This window comes from Toxorhynchites rutilus, chromosome 2, assembly GCF_029784135.1.
Source record: "Toxorhynchites rutilus septentrionalis strain SRP chromosome 2, ASM2978413v1, whole genome shotgun sequence".
Lineage (NCBI taxonomy): Eukaryota > Metazoa > Arthropoda > Insecta > Diptera > Culicidae > Toxorhynchites > Toxorhynchites rutilus.
In genome coordinates, this window is record NC_073745.1 from 203,797,627 (window position 1) to 203,822,041 (window position 24,415).

The window sequence follows — 24,415 nt, forward strand, 5'->3', positions numbered from 1 at the left end:
TTTATTCTAGGACTACATGTAGTATAATGACACTCTATAATTGACCTCCCCTTCACAGAGTTCCTTAACTGGTGTCTTATTTGTATTTTCAAGTTGATATTTCGACACTCATTAACACGTCTTGATTGTAATTTGATTAGCATCGGCAATGAAGCAGTGCAGTCCGAATGAATTTGATTGCCAGGATTAATCTCAAGTTTCTACCATAATTTTTTTTCTGATTAGATCATACCTCGTTCACAACCGATGCTCGTTTGAGCTGGCAATTGGCAAATATAACACACTCGTTCGTGATATGTAATTTGGGCTTACGAAATGCACACATAATGATGGCTGAATCGCCATGTTCAACACAAAACAAGAACGTGCTCCTCCGAATTTTAAATTCTGCAAAGTATGATTTGATTATCAGTGCTGAAGTTAAAATGTTCGAACAAAATACGATAAATTAACGCCAGTCGAATTCACTCATAATCATTTCAATGTATATTTTGGCTGATTCACGAAGAAATCACTTAAATTTTCGCTGAGTTATTCGATCACCTTATTTGCCCGACATGTTGGTTATAATTTTTTTATCACGACCATTCTAAAGATGCGTGTATCACTGTGTGTCAATTAGGTTCCCGGACTGAAACCATATCTTAGCGACCAGAGGTGCTAACGAAGGAGTTCGTTTCAAACGGGTGCTGGAGAAGATTCTTTGAATATTTTGAAACATTTGATGGCCAGAATCCGCCGAATTCAAGACGTCGTCAAAGCTGTTCGAACGGGTGCAACCGAAACATTGATCATCATTTCTCAGAATGAGCTAGAGCATGTATTTCAATCGCTATTTAGCCGATGTAAATGACCAAGTGAGCCAAAATGATAAAGTACGCGTTGTAATGGGCAGTAAGCAGTAGGGATTGTTAACCGGTTTTACCGTTACCGGTTTTATCGGTAATACCGGGCCATTTTCCATTACCGAATTACCGGTCATTTTACAATCAATAACCGGTAATATCGGTTATATTTATTTTTACACTATAAAGAATATTTGCCTTTATGCCGCTTTGAAATATTACTCGAGAATCAAATAAAATCGAAAAAAAACACGCCGATTCTAGGTTCTCTGAACTTCAGTTCAAAAATCGCTACCCGATCTGAAAACGAAACAAAAGATAAGCTTCAGTGATGAAGAACTGACAGCGATGAAGGAATTGGTTGATGCCCTCAAACCAGTTCTGGTCGCTGTTGAACCCTTAATGAAGCTGATGCCAGATTGCACTTTATGCTAGAGCAGCTATCGGAGCAACCATCAGGAACTTTGAAGCAGCTGCTGGAAGTCCTGATTGGAAGGATTGCAGAAAAACGTTTCGTATATGCAGATTTGTTTCCGTACATGAATAATCATTCTGCTCGTGGTGGTAACACAATTCATGATGATTTTGGCGTCTTCTATCCAATGTCACGGACTGCATTGATCAAACAGGCATTTCAAATTGTTCCTGACTAAATCAAATTTGACGATAATGATATTGATTCAGCAGCTGGACAACAGGAGGAAGAAATCCTGCGAAACCTGCAGAACAGTTGAGCATCAACTTGAACGACGATTGCAACAATGAAAAGTATCAACGTCCAGTCCAAGTTCAACGTCAATTAACGGATTGATGAAAAGCCTCGGACAAGAGTTTTCGTACAGAGGGCATCAGAGGCAAATACATGACAATCAGGGTTGCCACATTTAACTCTGTATTTTTTTTGGTAAAAATCTGTATACCTGTATTATTAGCAAAAAAAATCTGCATAAAAAAATCTGTATCGAAAAATTAAGGAAAACAAAAATGAAATGTAGGTTTATTTTGTTGAAGTCGTATCAATTCAACAAAGTAAATCATAAAAAGGTTCTATTCTTCTAATCCTCTGAATTGTATGTTGTTTATACACTTTGCTTTAAAACTTTTCGTCAATATCATCCTTGAAGCTCCTCCTTGAGCCGATACATAGTTTTTCGCTTCCAAAATAGTGTCTGTAATTGTGGGGGCAAACCGATTTCCGGTTTTCGTTGGCATGCGAAAATACTTGCTCTACAGACGCTGATGAATGTTATCAAAAAGGCGCCTTTCGACATCCAACAGCTGGGACCAAGTTATTCCTGACTCACTCAATTTTTGCCCAATAAGATTCGTCTTGAGTAGCCTGAATTCGTTCCCCAAGCCTAGTCTATTACTTCAACAAATTGTGGAATTTGGCGTATCAAATTATTTAGGTTTGGTAATTTGACGAAAATTTGAAGGGTTTATCAAGGCCGTAGTTTTGATAACCGGATCGCTGAAATCAAATTTGAAATTTCTTTGAAATCTGTTTCACGAGTTTAATATAGAAATCACAACAAATCGAATTGAAGGTCAGCTTCCTAGCTACATCCAATATTTTTTCAACTTCTTCCCGATACCAACGTAAACATTCTCAGGCTTCTTCAGAACGTGTTCAAAATCTTTCACATTATAATCAGCATTAACGAATCGTTGCACGTAGCTCTGAAATCATAAGTTACCCGACATGATCAACAATAATATATTTGTCTCATTATAAAGTTCGCAAAATTGAGAACTTTCTGATTGAAAAGTGGAATGACTTCATTGATGAGCGATAGAACAATGTTTAGGAACAGCATAACCGATTTAGTCATAGGACAGTTTAAATGAGTGTATGGTGTATGGTGGATGTATGGTGGATTGATTATGGTCATACTTGACTTGGAATGAATAGAATAGTTTAAGCTCTTCGATTCGCTCAAGATTTCGCTTAACAACTGCCTCCAATGAAAGCCATATTGTTGCGTTGTGTTCTACTTTTTTTTTGTGAATCAAGGTATCAATGTATGCGCAGTAATAAATTCAATATTTAAAATTGAATTTAAAAAAATTCTATATTTTTGCTGAAAATCTGTAATTCTGTATATACAGATTCTGTATCTGAGATTTGGCGAGAAATCTGTAAAATACAGAATATTCTGTATATGTTGCAACCCGGATGACAATGGTATTCGATACTCTTCGTGCGGTACACCCAACATAATTGGACTCTGAACGGGCGTTTTCCTCTTTTGGAAATTTTGTTAATGAGATCCGATCGAGATTAGAAGTCAACCAAATTAACATTCTCTGTGTCCTTAAGTATTACTTTAACACTAGGTTTACACGTCATTTTCACGCATTTCGAATTGTATATGGAAAATTACAAAAATCGGCTGCATTTATATTCCATCTCCACATATTCCACTTTTATGAATTGATCGAGGTAAGTAATTGATCGCGTGTTCGTAGAGATAGGTATATAAGAAACGTCCGCAAACCTAGTGTTAATCAGCAAAAACTTGCAAAATGTTTATTTGTAAACTGATCATTATAAATAAAAGTCGTTCCTTCATTTTAAATTTTAGTAGGTTTTTTACCGATAATTTACCGGTTTTACCGGTAATAAAATTTTCATTACCGAATAACCGGTTATTGAAATTTTGGCACGGTAATGCAATCCCTAGTAAGCAGGCACCAATTATTGCATTTCGAATATCGCTTCAATCTACCGAATCATGATTTTGTCTTGGCAGTTAAACATAAGCTTATTCCGGCTGTTATTGCAGAATGCAAAATAAAGCTGAAGCATCTCGGTAATGCTGAAGCAGTTCAATACAGTGGTCCAATGTACGTTGCTATTCGTTCAGGATAGCACTGTTCTCCGAACGTATTTTCTCATGCGCTAATTTTTAAAAAGGTTTACAAGCTTTTTGAATTCGAGATTATTCGGTATCAAGGAATAGTCAAGCCAGTAATCCTACAGATGGTCCAGCACGCAGTGCTTTCAACTGAGTTGAACGTCGGATCATGAGGGATCTCACTTTGAAGAAAAACTCAAAACAAGGGACCCGAAACAAAACATTTTGAGTATAGTTAGCTGATTAGTGAACGGATATCCCATCAGGGCAGAATATAGTCCGCAAACGCCCAAATAGATGAAGCGGAATTAGTAGGATATTAAGCCGAGTGGTTCGCTCGTCACGTAAGGATATCACAAGACCTTTGGCAAGTAGTGAAACGTAGCGACAGGAACTGCTGCATTGAACGAAGGAATAGTTACTTTTGCGTAAATAAACATCAATTTAAATAAACATCAATTTATTTATTATTTATTATTTATTATTTAATTTATTTTATTACCAGCCCATGCTTCCTTCAGCTAAGCACTAGATGTTTTGAAAGCTCCAATTTCAACAGATGTGAGCAAATATACCTTCCTGATTCTTCAGGATTTCCCAGACTTTTTGGCACGTTCCCTGATATCCTGACAAACACCCAATTTTGCCTGATTTTTAAGAAATGACCCTGATTTCGACTGGTTTTCGTACTTTTTATATTATCAAAATAAAAATTATTCAAAGAAAATACTGGGATACCCTATCAAAGTTTTTCTAGTTAGAAAAGAGAACTGTCATAATGGATGTCCGGTTTGCATATGTTTATTGATTACATTAAATTAAATTCTCCTAATACAATGCTCTACCAAACTTATTTATTAATATTTATGATTGTTGCAAATCTTTTCAGTCGATTACTTTCAGATTTTTCAAAATGAAAGTTGCGAATTGATTTCACAACGCACAAATTTTTGAAGACTTTTCAAAACAGTGCTAGGGGAACTGGGGAGAATGTGGTCACCCTAAGGAACATATCCATTTCCTGTGTCCACATACCACTATAATTCCCGTTCTTCGAAGAATATTGTAGCTCAATTTATTGTAGTTCAAGACAGTAAGCGGTTTTTTATTATGAAAAATGAAAATAGTACATTTTTCATTATTAGAAAAAATGTTGAAAAATCGAACATTTTTTTTAGTGAGGAAGTAGAAGTGTCATCTGTGGGGGGCAAAGTAGTCACTCGCACATATCACGTTTGAAGTGATAGATTTATGCGTGTTTTCTTGTCCAAATTTGTTTAAATCATTATTGAAATAGTATGTACATGTATGAAATGAGCTAGGTCTATTCACTTGTTTAAATCATTATTGAAATAGTAGGTACATGTATGAAATGAGCTAGGTCTATTCACTTAGAGTGGTAATTGAAATTTTCTCAAACGTACAAAAACGTAGTAGGAAACACATAACGTTTTTCAAAATGAGGTTTGTTTTGGGTTGGGGTGGCATTTTTTTCCTGGATCAAAACCACAAAAGGAGCAAAAGGTGATAAGGTATATCAGTTTTTGAAAACAGAACATTATCAGTAGTAATTTTTCACTGAACACTGAACCCCCTACACAACGAAATGCGAAATATGCGAAATAATCACTGAAATTGAACAAAATATCTGTTCACCTCCCCTAGAATATTTGAACAGTCGTCCAACCTGTTGATTTGTCAACAGGTCAATCAACTAAATTTTACTAGAAATTCCTTAAATTCGAAACGCGCAAAACTACGGCTGAATGGCTACCGAGAGAGCGTTTTTGTTTTTATTCATATCTTGACATGCGGCAGCTCCACTGTAGTACAGGGTGACTCAAAAGTCATGAAATTCTTCAAACATAAGATGACTATCAATACGGTGTCAATAGTCAATAGTTATACAGTAGAATCCCGATTATCCGCAAAATAGTCGTGCTAGCTCACCGCGGATCTCGAAAATCCCGGATAACTTAACAAATGAGTAAAAATGAGGTGCAAACACAAAAAAACAGATTTTTCAGCATGAAAACAATGTTTTATCAATACATCTATCTGTAAGATCGTGTATACTGCCGTTCTACGCATAGTTGTCCCATGTTCCAAAATCAGAAACTGAGAAAAACGCAATCAAAGTTTTCTCGCAAATTTGTCTACCAAAAGCTTTAAGCATTTCAATTTAGCAATAAATCGGGTTTTTTAGAGGCACTATGCTAAAGTGACCAGATGGTCAGAGGTCTAACGCGGGACACAAAAAACAAAACGTTATGTATATACGTTATGTGAACATAAACCATAGTTTAGCGAGTCTAAACTGATCAGTATTGTTTCTTTCTGAGTATCGGCACTCAGTTGAGATTTTTCGGTGGTTTTGATTTTGTTTGTTATTTTGTTTGAAAATCACTCGTATTTACGCCTGGCAAGCACGATTCAAATTCTACAATTTTCTTCAAATTACCGAATGTAATGCTCGAAAATTCCAATTCATTTTTCATCGATTTTAGTGTTAACGTATGCAATCATAAAAATGGGCTAATTTCGGATGGCGATGAAATATAATTTATAGGAACAAATTTTCTTTAAAGCTTACGTTTATTAAGTCTACAACAAAAATGATTCAAGGCTGTGGATCCGCAGCAGCAGCACTGTCAAGCAACTTGATGATTTTCCCATACTGCAAGCTCCACCCCGAAGCGAAGGAGTTGGACATCCTGAGGCGCTTTGTGTCCGCCAGATATAGCCGATCTGGTATTTACAATACCATCTCTTTGCCGCTCCTTAAGCCGAGAGATCGAAGCAACCGGCCAAACGGTGGAGAAGAATCTGGCCAAAATGGACATTTTTATGCGGAAGCGTCAGACGAGACCGGCCGTATCTGAGCAGCAGGCAATCACCCAGAAGGAGTAGCTTGAGGTGCTGGTGAAAAACTTCTTTCCGGCGAAAGAAGTGAAAAACTTCTTTTCGTACTCATAATGAAAAACGAGACGTACTTGATGCTAGAATTCAACGAATGGCAGGAGACCGGGTACATTACGTTCCCCAGGTAAGCGATGACGTCAAATATATCATTCACATCAAGTTCTCGAAGAAGGTCCTTCTCTGACAGACGTGAAGGGATTGTCCAAGCCGCTCTTCTTTCGAGTCATATGGTGAATTGGGAGATATATAATGCGAAGTGCTTGCCGGAGTTGAGAAGGTGATGTGGTATTTATGCCGAACCTAGGATCAGCCCATTATGCCAAAAGATCACTGGAGGATGGATCGGCTGGAGATAAACATTGTCGCGAAGACCACCAACCTTACCAACATTCCCCAGCTGCGCCCGATAGAAAACTTTTGGGCGAATGGCCAAAATAGAGAGACAGACGACCACCAAAGCCACGAAAAGGTAAAATAACACGCCTATATACATCTTTTCATCGGTTCCGGCCAATGGCACCATGGTTCAGGTTCCGGCCAACTTTCGTAAGACCGCCCAGAGCTTCATTTACGATACTTCATCAAAGAACTCTGCCTCTTCCTGTCGAGTATACACTAGTTCTTCCGGCTTATTTGAAACGTTAAGCTCTGACCGAGCTAGGGGACCAAAGATGAACTTTTCGTCTGCTTCACGTTAGTCTCTGGGGACTTTTATCCTAGGGGACTTATAAAAATCATTTTCCAATTTTGTTGCTGTCGCTTCCAGTTGACACTCTCTAAACAAAAAGCCCAATGTCGGTGCGATGAAACCAACTCAACATATTAATCTTTGGATGCATTAGAAGCGCTCTTGACCAGTCTGCCAAATAAAAGTTTTTTTTGAGGTTCATCCATTTAAGAAAATCAACATGAACAAATTGTGATATTGAAATATCACAGAAACGCGGGACATTTTCGTTTCTTTTGCCAAATGCGGGACGGAATCTTACGCGGGACATTTTGTTGAAATGCGGGACTGTCTCGCGTAACGCGGGACGTCTGGTCAGTTTGCACTATACTATTGTTGAATGAAATGTGCTGAGATCCTCTCACTGAATCAATCAAGCTTGATTACGGATTTAAAAATTCATGGTGCGACTTCATGCCTAGAATATCAACATGGAGGCGATCTAGCGTAGTGGTATCATCCATGCCTCTCACGCTAAAGGTCACGAGTTCAATTCTCACTCCCGACATTCTTCCAAAAATGGAAGTTAAAGTGACGAACCAGCCAAATGAGTTGAAGGTCACTATAATACAGAAAAAAAATAGAATATCAACATGGGACAATTGACCTTGATGTTGTTTTTTCATATACTGGGAATTAATTTTTCCGCTGTCGATATGCTTTCCTCGGGTAATGAGTAAAGATTCATTCCAAAGTATGGACGATAAATTCAAATAAATTCTGAATATTGATTTCTCAGCAAATCACTGTGGCGATGCTGTAGATTTTGGGAAAATATATATAAACGATCAAAGGATCTCTGCAAAATTCTCCCAATAGCAAAAACTTCTCTATGGTCAGCAAAAAAATACGAGGATAGAATTTCTAAGCTGTGTGAAAGATGGTGTAAGATTGTAGAACCGTCATCCGGGGGCAAATTGATTACAGGGGTGAAATTGATCAATCGTATTACTGAAAAGAAACATAAATTTTCCGAGGTATTATGCAATTTAATTTTAAACTTTTTTAATCTGACATGTTCGATAATCATCTGAAGGTTCTTTCTGTCAATGACTCTTAACGAATCACTTATTAAATTGCATGAAAATTAACATTTTTCTGAATAGCATTCTCGTTTCCATTTTTAACTATGGTGAAGAAACAAAATTTCAACACACCAAAGTAATATTTATAGACGTTAAACACATTAATTCACTTCTAGTCGATACTTGATGAGTTGAATAAGTAAACGAATACTAGTAATCACTATTCAAACAAGTAAGAAAAAATTATTTCACAAAAAAAAGTACCAATTTTTAGTACCAAGAACCAAATTCCATCATGCGACATATCGATCGCCTTGGTTTGTCAAAACTAGCTCATTGGTGACTATTTCAAGAGTTTTTGGCCACAATTGGATAACCCGAATGGTCTCCGGTGACCTGCAGATCAGTGTTCAAATCTAATTATGAAAAGGCATGACCACACCTTTAGGTGGATTAAATCAGGTTTTTATATCCTCAGACCCATGAATTATCATTGAAATGACCGTACGTGAAGAAATAATTGATTTTATATACATTTTTGGACATATGATACTTCTTCTTCTTCAATGGCACTAACGTTCCTAGAGGAACTTCGCCATCTCAACGTAGTATTACTTGCGTCATTTTTAATAGTACTTAGTTGGGATTTCTATGCCAAATAACACGCCTTGAATGCATTCTGAGTGGCAAGCTCTAGAATACTCGTGATCACAGTGCAAGTCGGAGGAAATTTCTTTGACGAAAAATTCCCCCTACCAGAACGGGAATCGAGCCCGAACACCCGGCATGTTAGTTATGACGCTAACCACTCGGCCACGGGTGCACGCATATGATACTAGAAAATCCTATAAAACATAGATTGTTCAATTTCACCCCGAAGCTACATTTTGAAATTTTCTGCTAAAAAAATTTCCAAATAAGCGCTTCAGGATTTTTTCGAACAAAATTTTCCATAACGTTTTGTGGTCTTAGCACCAGTACTGATTTTTAAAATAATTGGGTATAAATCTAACACAAAAAATCGGAAATATTCACATTTTTCTGAAATTAGTGATCAATTTGCCCCCGGTTTACGGAACGAAACAAGAAGAATGTAGAATTAAATTTAAAAAAAAATGTAAGTGCCTATAAGAATGATGGTTTTGTTTTCCCAAAAATCGCTTTTTTAGCGTTAAGTAATTTGTGCACGACGTCTCATGAAACGAGTTGAAAAATTTTGAATGTAATATTTCGAGTAAGAACGTGAGGGCTGGTTCATATGTTTGTATTCTTAGCTGTCCAACTAGATTTTCAATGTTTTAATAAAACGTGGACACTTTTTTATCTTGATGAAAATATCGAAGATACACTGATTTATAATTTAAGATACCCTTGTAATTGGTCGCGTTAGTTCATATCTTTACACTCAACAAAATACTTTGCAGAAAATATGAATACTTGTCCCTTGTATTTCAAAAGAATTATTAATTATGATCCCCTCCGAGTTGATACAGGGTCGAACGTAGAGAAATAAATGCATTGACTCGGTGGGTACTTTGTGCCCTATTTCCTAATCTTCACACCCCCTTACTCAACCGATCAAAGTGCGCAAGATGATCACCTTCGCAATGACTGCTACGCTGTTGTCCTCACATAATGCAAGACACGCATTGGACTTTTTCCCCCAGTAAAGATCGGTCGACCAAAGTGCGTTTCGACGGCTCTGTGGTGCGGACTTTGCCCACCAGTTGTGTACTAACAATTTGCAAGAACACACTAGAAAAACTACTTTGCCCCCCGGCAGAGCAAGCGAGATTACGAGGCGCGGTGCACTTAAATTTTGCAAACGAATAACAGTTATCTCGTCTGCTGTATACTTTTCGCTTAACTGGATGGTTACGATCGTGTGTATTTTTTCTCAAATCCTGCGGCTGCTGCAGCCAATGACGACACCCATTCATGGCAGGTCGAATAGCCAGTTTTTCGCCAAGGTCGTCAGTGTGTCACGATAGTATTACAACCTGTCACGTTTAGATGTGGTGTGGTAATGTCGCGGCTCGACTTCACTCTCGTTCTCCTCAATGGTTATCTTGGAAACTGTGTTCACTACTAATAGTAGATGATATATGTGCGTTTACATACATACAGTCGTCGTAGAGAGGCGTTGAAGAAGGAAAGGACCACTCGAGAGGTGATAGCTGAACGCGTTGGTAGTTGTAGTTGTCCACTTTTGAGCGGCGTCATTTTTGGGCCTTGATATCGTTTCTTCGGTATGAAGTTTGTTCAACCTTTGTTTACATTTCGTGACGACCAACGCACACACACATACGCTCTCACACTATGTTTGCGTGATCGGCGCAATACTCTTTTTCACACGAATTTGAGTCAGTGTGAGACGACTTCTCGCGTAACTTTTGAAAAGGTCCTAAGTAACAAATGTAAACAAATCGAGTTAATGGATGCATACTATTAGTGCTCAATCATTGAATGCAATGCGAAAACAACCGTTCAAGTATCTATCCTTTTCACCTTTTTATTACCGATAAAAAAATGTCCAATGTACAGATTCGAATTTTAAGCACTCGACTATTACTTCGGACGCCACTTTCCTCTGACGCTCGATACGTCCGAAGTAACAAAGCAATCAAAACAACACGAAGTCGCACTTCGGATATTTTGAGTTTTTGTTATTTTCGGGTGTTGATATCGTTTTTGGTGCAATTCAACGAGTTATAACAATAATGATCTGCTTTTAGCACGAAATGCAAGTATTTGAAGCGTTGTTCACTAGTTATATGCAAATTGTCATCGTAGAACGTAATTTGTCCAATGTACGAAGCGGTCAGTCAAAACGTCCAATGTAACATTTTTCGCTCGGAGGTTTCAATATCAAACTAAAATCACATAACAACAGTTACGATTGGTTTTGCGGAGTCATTATTGACTGCTAGTGGTAAAAGTAGTGATAAAGATCGATTCCTTTTGAAACAATTCGCGGAACAATGTTCCGATCTTCGACTTCGTTTTTCTCGAGTTGATGTGAATGTTACATAGGACCTTTTCATAAAATTACGCGAGACTTGTATTGTTGGTGCTATCAAAAGATGGTGTCAAAAACAAAACTAATTTCATCATCACGTTCCAAGCATAGGTATGGCCCAAATTAGCTTCGTGCTTTTAAGGGGCCACCTGCACACTGAACAAAACCGATGCCCTATGTTTTCACTGAAATAGTTCAATACGACGAGAGATTTGAGGTCGGAAATGTGCATTCATTTCCTGAGATGAGTTTTTGAAGGTCACGGTTTGTTGAGCGTTGATCGTCGACGTAAGAATACTATTGTCGAGCCTGTTGTGGACGAGACTCGTGCTATTGGGGAATTCCAAAATAACTGCAGTGAAACGTGTTTTGGTTCGTTTAACAGCGAACCTTCTGGTAGCTTTTGTCGATAATGGGTACTATCACGGAGCAATAGCATCAGTTTTTAGTAAGACGTGTTACATTACATTTTTATGATTCACAGGATCATAGCGGTGCGATGTGAATAGGGAACAGATTGCAACAATTTCCAACTATCAGCGGAAACTGCTTAGTAAATATGTCACGTGCAAAAGATAATTTTCGACGCGAATGCTGCTGTGTGCTAAAGGAGTAGCACTGTAAGACATCTTACATTAAGTTTCTCCTTGTATTCTACGAGGTTGCTTGAAAAGTTCGCCGAGCGGAAATGGAAAAAACCAAGTTTATGGTTCTTCAAAAGGACTTTATTCTCCTTTAAGTTTAATACATTTTTGTCAGTGTCTCTTCAATGTGTTTAGCCAATGCCTGTAGGAATTTCCCTAAAATCATTCGAAATAGCCGTCTACTGCTACAATTTTGCGTTATTATTTTGACGTAGAACTACGTATTTTAGGAAGGGTGCGAAATCAGAAAATAAGTCACGTTTTTATGAAATAAAGTTAACGTTGATATCTATTTTCACTGTGAACGAATTTTCATGATTTGTATACGAATCGAATCGGAAATTCTCTAAGATTTGTTTGATATGCTATACATTACAATTCACTAATCTCTAAAAGGTTTAAATTCATGAAACCTGGAAGCATTCTTTTCCCATACATTTGTTCTGCCGATTTGTGTGCTAATCCTACCCGTATTTCGAATGCTTATAACTCGAACATTTCTCAATAGATCGTTAAGATGTTTGTATCATTTGATAGGAGATATTTCTACGCGTCTATCACAATTAATAAAATGTTATTTTTCATGAGATGAACAATTGAATAACTGTAAAATGTCAAGCGTTATCTAAACGCTCTAACTGCCAAGTTTTTATTGGCCCGATTTACGGTTTCACCAACACAGACTTCTAGATTGATGTACCTGTGGAAATCTGCTTTGCAATCATACATGCAAGTCGGGGGTATTTTTAGGTTTTGAGTACTTTTGTACTCGCTTGTCGTTGTGCAGACCTGAATATGTTTCCCTAAAACGTACTTTTAAACTGAGAAGCCTGGGAAAATCGTCATTTCAGATACAGTATGGTAGTGATATCCATATTATTCTCTATCAGTTTACCAGGTCAGGCCTACCAGTTTTAAATTGTTCTAATTTGAAATGAAAATTTTTACTACTGAAGTAGAAACAATAAAATAAAACTAAAGAGTAAATTAAAAACTAAAAAAGTTATTATGGTAAACAAGTGGATTGCATAATATAATTGCGTAGTTCTACGTCAAAAATGCAGTCGTGTCCTAGATACAACTCATTACAATTTTTTTAAGTTTGAAAGTCGGATGGGAATGGTATTCCCAGCGTTCGGTCTTTAATGCGACCAATTCGTGATACTAATAGGTTGAAAGCTGAATTTTCGATGAATTTTGAATTTTGTTTCCTGAAAATCAGCAAAAAATCTGAAAATTACGATCTACAATCAAAATTACATATCATGGTAGGTGTTTGCGGTTAAGCATCAGTTAAAATCGGAGGATTTTTTCGCTAAACATTTACCCACAATATAGTTTTTGAACCTGCCGTTTGAAATACAATCAAAGTGTGATGTTCTCCACCAAAAGACTAAACTGACCGAAGTAATGACTGGTAGGGTGCAGAAAATTCAGTAGAAACGTCTCTGAAGGAAATAATATTTGAATTTATTAGTAATATTGAATTGCATTTTCAGAATACGGGTTTTTAAAAGTGCACCCAAAATGTTAATTTTACCATTATCTATTATTAATAGAAGCTCCGTATCAATTCGTGAACAAGTTCACTGTACATTAAAATTCGTTTAGAAAAATTGTGAGCTATTACAATGGTTGAATAAAGTATTTAAAGCCTGTCCACGTTAAATTTCGGTGTAGTTTATGAAATATTTCACTTACATGACCTCCTCTTTATTTCGATGTCCAACATGTTTACATTCTTCTTCAGTTTGGTAAAATGGCGTCGAATCAGGTGGATGTACGCAAACGCATTTTGCGCGAACAGCAGCAACATCCAACACTGTCGGTACGTGATCTCGCCAAAAAGCTAAAACTGCCGAAGAGTACCATGTTTAGTGTTAGCTAATCGTTTAACCAGCCCTTGAATGTGGATCGGAAAGTTGGAAGCGGAACAAATCGAAAAGTATGCTCCCGACATATGAACCGAAAGGTGGTTGCCACAATTGAGAAACATCCCAACCATTCAGTTAGAAATGTGGTTCGAAAGGTTGGGTAATCAAAATCATATGTACAAAAAGTGAAGCAGAGGCATGGACTGAAGGCGTACAAAGTGAAAAAGGTGCCCAATAGTGATTTTTTTTTTATTAATCCGTTTATTTTTACAGGCTCAGTTACATAGGTTTAAAGGAGCCACGCTCTTAAATATATTTTTACTATAAAATATTAACATGTTTCCTTAATTCTATGGTTAATAAAATAGGAAACCGATTACTCGCGGTCGACTCGAGTTTAGAAGGGTGACACACTTTGATTGGGAAAAGGATGGGATGTAAGGATATTGTAGCAATGTTCACACTCACACTCGCATTTACATTCACATTCTCATTCACACTCACACTTCACACTCAATTCTTAAAACTATCCTTACATCTAATATGTATTCACAATTTAACTTATTCTAATGTTAGTAGGAAGGGAACCGATAGTTCGCGAAGGACGAAAAGGAGGGGTAAAGGATGTAAGAACATCACACTCGAAGATCGATGGCTTTAAGGAAAACATATATTTGGAACATATAATCAAGATCTAGCCGAGCCAACACATCTCTCACCGGCACATTGGGTTGCTTTCCTCGAGCCCGAAGGGAGTTTTCTAAATTCGATCTGGCGACAAGATACAACTCGCACGACCAAACAACGTGTTCGATGTCGTGGTAACCATGGCCACAAACGCAGAGATTGCTGTCGGCAAGATTAAAACGAAAAAGTAGCGCGTCTAACGAACAATGATTGGACATGAGTCGGGAGAAGGTTCGAATAAAGTCCCGACTCAAGTCCAGACTTTTGAACCATGGTTTGAGGCTAACCTTAGGGATAATTGAGTGGAGCCACCGGCCCAATTCATCTTCGTTCCATTTGTGTTGCCAGTTAGCGATTGTATTTTTACGGACTAAAGAGTAAAATTCATTGAAGGCGATTTGACGCTGATAAATATCGCCTTCAATCGCACCCACCTTTGCTAATGAGTCAGCCCTCTCATTACCCGGAATTGAGCAATGTGAAGGGACCCAGACAAAGGTGATGACATAACAGCGTCTGGATAAAGCACTCAAAATTTCTCGTATTCTCTCAAGGAAGTACGGCGAGTGCTTTTCTGGCCTCACTGAACGGATAGCTTCGACAGAGCTAAGACTATCCGTTACAATGTAATAGTGTTCAACAGGTCGTGAGGCAACGCTGTCCAGCGCCCAGTGTATTGCTGCCAATTCAGCAATATACACTGAGCAAGGATTCTGAAGACTGTGTGAGGTGCTAAAAAATACGTTGAACACTTCAAATCCTGTGGACTCGTTTATAGTGGACCCATCAGTAAAGTACATATTATCACAATTGATACGCCCATACTTTGCATTGAAGATCGTAGGAACGATCCCCGATCGATGATAATCTGGAATTCCATGGATTTTCTCCTTCATGAACAGATCAAAATGTACAGAGGAATTGATGTAGTCAGGAAAACAAACACGGTTGGGAATATACGAAGAAGGATCAACCTGCATGGAGATGAATTCATGATATGAAGTCATGAATCCAGAATGAAAATTTAGCCCGATCAGCTGCTCAAAATTTCCGATCACCAATGGGTTCATAACCTTACACCGGATGAAGAACCGAAGAGATAATAATTTGAAGCGATCTTTTAGTGGGAGTATGCCTGCCAAAACCTCGAGACTCATGGTATGCGTTGAGGGCATACATCCCAACGCAATACGGAGACAAAGATACTGAATTCGCTCGAGTTTAATGAGGTGTGTTTTGGCAGCTGATTGAAAACAGAAACTGCCATACTCCATCACTGAGAGAATAGTTGTTCGATACAACATAATAAGATCTTCGGGATGGGCTCCCCACCAGGTGCCGGTAATTGTACGGAGAAAGTTTATTCTTTGTTGACATTTTTTACTCAGATACCTAATATGGGCCCCCCAAGTACATTTGGAGTCGAACCAGACCCCAAGATACTTGAATGACATAGCATGAGTGATCGGTTTACCCAAAAGTTGAAGCTTTAGTTTTGCTGGTCTATGCTTCCTAGAAAAAACCACCATCTCTGTTTTCTCCGTGGAGAATTCGATCCCTAGCCCAATGGCCCAGGTTGAAAAATTGTTCAAAGTATCTTGTAAGGGTCCTTGCAGGTCGGATTCGTTTGATCCTACGACAGACACCACTCCATCATCTGCAAGTTGTCTTAGGCTGCAATTTTGTGTAAGGCAATTGTCGATGTCGCTTACATAGAAGTTGTACAAAAGGGGGCTTAAACATGAGCCCTGGGGGAGGCCCATGTAAGAGACCCGACTTACTGCCGAATCTCCGTGAGAAAAGTTCAAATGTTTCTCACAAAGCAAGTTATATAACATATTATTCAATAGAGGCGGCAGACCCCGAGAATGTAATTTGTCTGACAAAACCTCTATTGAAACTGAATCAAAGGCCCCCTTTATGTCCAAGAATACTGAAGCCATTTGTTTTTTTTTCGGCGTAAGCCATTTGAATTTCTGAAGAAAGCAACGCAAGACAATCATTCGTCCCCTTGCCCCTGCGGAACCCATATTGTGTATCTGAGAGTAGGCCATTCGTTTCAACCCATCGATCAAGGCGTAACAAGATCATTTTCTCCAACAATTTCCGTATACAAGACAGCATTGCTATTGGGCGGTACGAATTGAAGTCGGACGCGGGCTTTCCAGGTTTTTGAATAGCTATAACTCGTACTTGTCTCCAATCATCTGGAACAATATTATGCTCCAGAAACCGATTGAATAAATTCAACAAGCGATGTTTCGCAACATCAGGGAGGTTTTTCAGCAAGTTGAACTTAATTCGATCCGATCCTGGGGCAGAATTGTTACAAGAAAGGAGAGCAAGACAGAATTCTACCATCGAAAACTCGGAATCAAGATCGCACCTATCTTGTGGTATATCTCGAACTATTTTTTGCACAGGAGCGGAATCAGGACAAACCTTCCGTGCAAAATTAAAAATCCACCGATGTGAATATTCTTCGCTTTCATTCGTTGAAGAACGATTTCTCATGTTTCGAGCCACTTTCCATAATTTTTTCATTGACGTTTCTCGTGACAAACCTCCCACGAAATTTCGCCAATAAGCACGTTTTTTCCCTTTGATCAAATTTTTGAACTGATTCTCAAGGTCTAAATACGTTTGAAAATTTTCAGGGGTTCCACGTTTCCGAAAAGTTTTAAATGCATTCGATTTATCCTGATAAAGCTTGGAACACTGGCTATCCCACCATGGATTGGGAGGCCTCCGGCGAACGGTGGAACCTGAGATGGGTTTCGTTTGAGCGCGAACTGCGCTATCATGAATCAAATGAGAAAGGAAGTTATACTCCTCTAATGGAGGTAAACCATCTATGGCATTGATGGCTAGAGCAACCGCGTCCGAATATTTATTCCAGTCAATGTGTCTTGTGAGGTCATATGCCATGTTTATAGATTCAGAAGAATTTGACCCATTGGTGATGGAAATTTTGATTGGCATGTGATCACTACCGTTGGGATCCTGAATTACATTCCACTTGCAATCTAACGATAGTGAATTCGAGCAAAGCGAGAGGTCAAGAACACTTGGGTTAGCAGGAGGTTTAGGTACACGTGTTGTTTCCCCAGTGTTCAAAACGGTCATATTGAAGCTGTTACAAAGGTCATATATCAACGATGAACGATTGTCGTCGTACTGTTCCCCCCAGGCAGTTCCGTGAGAGTTGAAGTCTCCCAAGATTAATCGTGGCTCAGGAAGGAGTGAGCACATGTCAACAAGTTGCTTGCGGCTAACCGCAGCTCTCGGAGGCCAATACAAGCTGACTATACAGAGGTCTTTGCCTCTGATATTTGCATGACAAGCAACAGCTTCGATCCCTCCAATAGGTGGAAGATCAATTCGAAAAAATGAGTGGCACTTATTGATCCCCAATAGCACCCCTTCGTATCTGTCATCACGGTCCAAGCGTATAATATTAAAATCGTGGAAAGAGAGATCATCTCGCGAAGAAAGCCATGTTTCGGACAGAGCAAAAACATCACAATTGAACTTATGAATTAAAAATTTGAATGTATCCAGTTTAGGGATAAGACTACGACAATTCCACTGTAGAACAGTGATATCTCCGACCTCTCTATTTAAATTAGACATCAAGAGAGATAATCATTGCAAGGAGGGGCCATGTTTGCATCAATTGCTGCAAAATTGTCTTTAATACTAGAAGCATTGCGGTGACAATGGTTCTGATGGAGTCGGAAACATTAAAACACATGAAGATTTGATCCAAAATGTCAGTCAACTTTATAAATCCCGATTGGGAAGTTGAACTGGACGGAAAAACAGGGACATTTGGGGTTTTTGATGTCCCGTCAAGTGCTGGGTCATTCGAAGGTGAACTATTCCCACGGAAGCCAGGAGGAACCTGATTTTGCTTATCCGTTGCACTCGATTTTTTAGGCAAGCTAACAGGGGCTATCACCGGAGGGACTTGTGCTTGAATTTTGGGAGTGGTCACATTTTTGCGCCGGGGATTCCCTTGGAAAATAAATGGTGTGCTCCCGTTAGCTGTGTCCGCTTCTATTTCGTCAACTGGCAACGTGGCGAAGACATTATGTGTGTTGATTGGTTGTTGTTCTTGAGCCAGTGGAGAAGCGCCCTTTAAAATTTCCGCAAAAGTGCGCTTTGAGCGTTCCTTCAAAGAGCGCTTCTGTTTATCCCAGCGACTCTTATAAGTTTCACAAGCTGAGAGCTCATGTGGGGATCCCCCGCAATATGGACACTTATGCTCAGTCGCACTGCACAGCGCTCCTTGTTGGCGCAATAATCTGCTGTATGATTTGATTTGCATTTGTTGCAAGTCATGGGCTTTGGCACGAAGAGTCGTACTGGAAGCCTCAATTTGTCCACCATAACGTAGTCAGGGAGGGCGGAACCAGCAAAAGTTACTCGAAACGAGTCGGACGGCGTGAATTTTGTTTTTCCCTCTTCCTGGGACACTTTTCCTAATTGATGACAGTCCAAAATTTTAACTTTTGTCAAAGGAAGCTTTTTAAATCTGCCATCTCCCTGTTTTATTAATTCACTCGTCAGACCCGTTTCTGTTATCACCCCCGAAATTTCTACGATATGGCAGGGCACATATGCGCGATATTCCAGTATGAACCGGTTGTCGACAACAATCTCGTTAGCTTGCTTCCGATCAGCCACGACAACACGTAGTTTGTTCGGTCTAACTTTACAAATTTCAACCACGGAGGAATAATTTTTTGACAGATCTTTCATGATCTGAATTACATTGAGCGGTTTCCCGTTTGGTTTGGGCCGGAAGAAAACAACCCATGAGCCATTTCCAGATGCATCTTCCGGATAGATCTTGACACGGGGAGCGGAGACAGCGGAGGAGGAAGACGAGGTCGATGGTTGAGCGGAAACGGTGACGATAGAGGGGAGTGAGGAGGTGGATGGTTGAGGGGGATCGGAAGACACAGATGAGGGATGCGAGATCGGGGGTTGAGTTAAAGTGGATGGTTCAGGGGATTGAGAGGAGAGGGTTGCGAGTTTTTTCGAGAGGGGTTTTTTGAGGTGGGATGACTCTTCTTCCGAAGTGGTATTTCGCTTTAGCGATTTTCCTGCCGCCGTTTGCACAACTAAAGCGGTATTACTTTCGGAGTCAGAGGTTTCCATATTAGGAAACTCTCTTTCCCCTTCTGCCATGATTATGCGGCAGTCAAAAAATACAATATTTTTCTTAATCTTAAAACTATCAAATCTTAAAAATTATTTACTCTTAAATACCTAAACGCACCCACCGGTGCAGCTGAACTTGACGCTCGGTTGATTGCGTGCTGGGCGCTCCGCGCAAGTGAGATGGCAATCGAACACTACCACCACCAAAAAGTGCTTCTTCACGCTTTCACACTGTGTGGGATTGATCACCGATGTCTGATGCCGATAGTAATGGCGATGATATGGTGAAAACCAAAAGCCAGACGCTTTGCCAACTTTGGCTGAAGTGAACCTTTCCTTTCTGCTATCGCGAACACTGTATCCAGTTCACGCGCGACACTAATAAGCACCAATGCGGGAAAAAATAGCTTCACTAACGGTATCCGATCACACTAACGGGACGTACACAAAGCGCGTGCGACTTCTCAAAGCTGTCGGCGTGGAATGTGCCCAATAGTGATGATAAGCAAAATTTCACTGCAAAAAGCTGAGCTAAGGTTCTCTACACCTAGTTTATGCAAAAATGTTCATGCACCATAATGGATGACGAAACTTATGTTCTCGAAGACTTCAAACAGCTTCCGGGTCTCGCTTTTATACTGCAATGCGAAGGAATGCCGTAGCCGAGTGTTTTCGGGCCAAGAAGCAGTCTAAATTTCCCAAAAAGTACTTGGTTTGGCAGGCCATATGCAGTTGTCCAAATCTTTCGTCTCTACCGGCACTATCAACAAAGATGTCTACGAGAAGGAATGTCTCCAGAAGTGGTTGCTACCATTCATAAGAAGCCACGACTCTCCGGCGTTGTTTTGGCCATATTTGGCCTCTTGTCACTATGCAAAATCCATCCTGGAATGGTATAATGCACATGAGGTCAAATATGTGCCAAAAACAGCAAATCCACCGAACTGTCCAGAACTTCGCCCAGTGGAAAAGTACTGGGCTCTGATTAAGCGAAAACTATTCGAAACTAAGAAGGAAGCGAATGGCATTAATGATTTTAAGAGAAGAGTGAAAAGCGCCGCCGGCAGCATATCTGAGGAAACTGTACGGAACCTAACGGGAGATGTTCCCAAGAAAGATCATGAATTTTACAGACAACGTAATCAATATCGAAGTAAGCTTTCCTTGTTTTAGATGTAAGTCTATTTTACTGAAATAAACAATCGGTTTTGTGACGTGAATTTTTGTTTTACTGGCATCATCTTGGTGTCCGAAATTTAACGTGGACAGGCTTTAGCATGATTCCTTGCTGTAGTGGCTGAGAATAGACATACGACCTCAAATAGTTAAACTATATAACTGTTCAAGTGCTTCCATTCTTTGTATTGCACGTCAGAAAACTTTTAGATATTTTTTAGGTCAAATGGTACATTATTTCAACAATTACATAAATGCACCATCGTGAATTAGGGAGGTCTAAAGGCGCGTCCACATTATGCCGAATGATGCCGATCGGCCTGTACCAGACGGCATATTCGGTTCGTTATGTAATGTGGACGCCCCATCGGGTGCACGAAGCCGAAGCCCCATCGGATGCACGAAGCCGTCTCGAACACACGAAGCACTATGTCGTCAACGCTAATTTACTTCGTTTTGTTTTGGTTTGACTTTCTCGAACCGGACCCACTTGTTTCGAGTTGGGTTCGGTTTGATTCGAGTCGGTTTTCGGCACGTCGGCAAGCCCGGGCGGTACGTCCACATTTAGCCGGCTTTACCGGGCGGCCAAGGCCGATTGGCGTAATGTGGACGCGTCTTAAGACTTTGGCCTCTTCTTGTCGTTTCTGTCGAACGTTCTTTTAGAATCGGTAGATCGACTCTAAAAGAGCTTTTATCAGCAAATGAATGGTATTTCAGTGAACTAATAAAGTTATTAGTTCTGTCCAAGTCATGACCGCATAGTTGACGTAGGATTATGTTAGGCTATTTGTTGCTTATTGATTTTGGATATGTCTTCATTTTTAAACTCTTTGATAATAACTTGGTGGGCCTAAAAGGGACCCTTTAGTTTGGTTGTTGGCTGTTTGGACCCTCTGAGTCCCTGGATGTTACTTCGTTCCAGCACTTGAAACCGATTCGGTATTTTTTTTTTAATTCAAAATATATATTTTATTAAGACTCATATGACGTCAGTCTAACGGGGCCGGGAGTTCAATATTTTGACAATGTTGGCTTACAACTATGTTAGGAATATGTAACCGATTACTCGCGGTTGGCTCGAGGTTAGTAGAACCGGTAGATCGATGTTCCCAAAATATAAAATATCTACATTGTTGTCATAATTTCAAGTAATACTTGTTCCCATGGCAACCTGGGGTTTATAGGCATCGTTGTCAAATAAATTCTCAGCATCAATGTGCACTATTCACTGTATGGAATAACAATAAAACGGATTTTATACTTGCTGCACGTGCACAGTTTTAGTGCCCCGTGGCCGAGTGGTTAGCGTTACACATTATCATACCGCGGGCTTCAGGTTCGAGTTCGATCTCCGATCTGGGAAATTTTTCGTCAAAGAAAATTCTTCCGGCTTGCTCTGTGCTCACACGTATTCTAGAACTTGCCTTTTGGCATAGAAATCTCAACCTAGTGCTAAGAAAAACGGTGCAAGTAATACTATGACAGATGTTTACATCAATTGATAGGAAGTATTTCTACGCATCTATCGCAAAGAATAACATTGTATTTTTCTTGAGTTAGACAATCGAATAATTGTAAAATATCAAGTATTGTCCAATAAAGCAACAGTGCAAAGGACACTGCAGACGATTTTTTTACGGGAGTGGTACTAAAACCATTAGAACCGTCCGCAATTAGTTTCAAAGAGCTAGAGTTGGCAAACTTTTATACAAAACCTGTGGATAGTACTTACTTTGGTTGGGCATCCGATATCGAAAAACACGCTTTAATTGTATTTTTGGGTTGTATGCTCGAACATCCGCATGTGTCAATGCAAGTCTCAAGAACTATCCTTAGCGGAAAAATTCTTAACTTGAGTGGGAATCGAACCCGAAATACTGACGTCGTCAGAGCCTCACAGAGCAAGGCTGGAAAATTCTCGCGCATTCACAATATTACCGTGTCAGAAAATTTTATTTTTAGAAATTATTATACTTGAACTTACTTATGAACAAAAAAGTACGTGACTTTTCTATTTGTTTAACTTCCAAAATATTTTTCTATTTCTGTCGTTTTTTGTGTATTGATGAGGGTACAATAAGATTATTTCACGGTGCGATTCTCGTATGTTCCAATTCGGTATTGACGTCATTGCTGTCGATTTCAACTGACACACCCCTCTTGTTTTGGAACAGGCCAACACCTGGCAGCGGTCGCACATAGGCCGTCACTTTCAACACGATCACCCAGCGGTGCGTGAAAACTAAGCATTTATTTGCAAAACTCGTGACCGCCGACTGCCATAGCAAAACTAGGTTGAAGAAGCGGTTTTTGTTCATGAAATGGTTTTAGATCAAAACTGTATGTGGCGGCGCAATATCGAAAGCACCATCGACACGTGTCGAGTCGACGAACCGTGACATGTCTGCCGAAATTGCTTCGAAAGTTTCATCGCAGGCCAACGGCTTGCGGCGCAGCAGCCGCCAATTCTCTTCCCCTGTTGAATCTTTAAATCGCATCCACTTCTCGCGGCTGGTGCTGCAAATTGCGCAAAGTGGTCCGATTCGCGGATCGCGCGATCACGCCACCTTATCCGAGGTATGCTTTTCACATCGAATTCGGAATACATGGCTTCATGGGACCGTTGTGTTGGTGCGACGTTGATGGAAGGATGGATTGCCGACTGCGTGTGTGGTAATGTTCAATGCGAAACGTCTATGAGGTGATGCTGGCGTGATGTCTGCTGTCATCTCACTTTTTCTAGAAATGTTGGTTTATTGTTATAAGTTTTTTCTCAGAAGCGGCACTGATTGAATGACTCGATTTTTTCGGCGAATTAATGACGCTATAGGGTATACCGAACTACACGCACACGGACGCCAACCAGTAGATGCAGTTGCAAGCTCGCAAAAATAGAAAACTAAAAATACGGAATGAATCTCATTCAGCCTCAGTAGCAGCAGTCATTGTCGCTTTCGATGTTTCGCGAAATAGCCGCACCATAATGAGACAATCCCGCAGGGGTAGGCAACTCGTACCTACTCTGGTCACCTTGAGCAACGGCGACAAATTGTCCGCGATCGATTCTAGCGCGCATCGTGGTGGATTATTGAGTGTACCTGCACCGAAAGGCCCATGGATGGACGGATTGTTACACCACAGACCGCCAACATGTACATATGCAATGTCGCGACAAGTATTTGCTATGCACGTAATATGCTTTATTTTTATGTCATTGGATAGCAGTGGTCGCCCCCCGTTGCTACCCACCACTATCCTTACCTTCATCCGCGCGTGTGTGCCGCGGATGATTGCTTTACAACCACGACGGGTGCACTCACACCGAGAGTGCAGCTAATTTGCATATCGCACTTGCGCTTTTTTTTTTGCTGGGAAACACCTTCGCGGCGCTTCACGTCGCTGCTCGCGGAGAGAGAGGAGAGTATTTTTATCGTTGTTTAGAATCGTGGTGTATACTCTGCGCGATGGA

The 24,415-nt window shown here is 39.9% G+C and overlaps 1 protein-coding gene across 1 annotated transcript in view; it reads left to right on the forward strand.

Annotated features, from left to right (window-relative positions):
* The window catches only part of LOC129767217 (uncharacterized), a 67,927-nt gene that overhangs the window by 32,648 nt on the left and 10,864 nt on the right, over positions 1 to 24,415 (forward strand). The window lies entirely within an intron of this gene.